Below are 350 nucleotides of genomic sequence, written 5' to 3'. Positions count from 1 at the left end.
CCGGCCCTTCCTCCTGACCCCCTAAGCGAGCCCGGGCGGCAGGAGGAAGGGCCGGGGTCGCTTACACGCTGGCCCGCGTGGGGTCTGGAGCCTGGCGCGCGCTCCGCCGAGCCGCGGCCGCGTGGCTCTCTCGCACCCCGAACCGTAGAGAGTGCGTGTGGGCGCGCTTCTCCGCCTTCCCTCCGACGCCTCCCTGCTACCGGGCTGGCGAGGACTCCTGGAATATCATGCATATTCTATCAGGGAGGAGGATCTCGAAGAGGCTCACCAGTCACACCGCCTTTGTTCCCTTCAGTTTCTAGACTATTCTAGCTCACCCACGCTGCCGCCTCCCTAGCCTCCTGTCTTTG

At 66.0% G+C, this 350-nt stretch overlaps 1 protein-coding gene across 2 annotated transcripts in view; it reads right to left on the bottom strand.

Moving 5' to 3' along the window:
- The window catches only part of GNAL (G protein subunit alpha L), a 135,872-nt gene extending 135,726 nt beyond the window's left edge, over positions 1-146 (bottom strand). Inside the window, exon 1 of one of the 2 annotated variants that reach the window (XM_006164041.3) lies at positions 66-146. The gene's annotated coding sequence lies outside the window, so the exon portion shown is untranslated. The remainder of the gene's footprint in view (positions 1-65) is intronic. The other variant, XM_006164043.3, reaches the window with a different exon arrangement.
- Positions 147-350: the final 204 nt, after the last annotated feature.

Source organism: Tupaia chinensis, unplaced genomic scaffold (assembly GCF_000334495.1).
Source record: "Tupaia chinensis unplaced genomic scaffold, TupChi_1.0 Scaffold143584_1, whole genome shotgun sequence".
NCBI lineage: Eukaryota > Metazoa > Chordata > Mammalia > Scandentia > Tupaiidae > Tupaia > Tupaia belangeri.
Note: the sequence above shows the minus strand (reverse complement) of the source record. Positions and strands in the feature narration are given on the sequence as shown.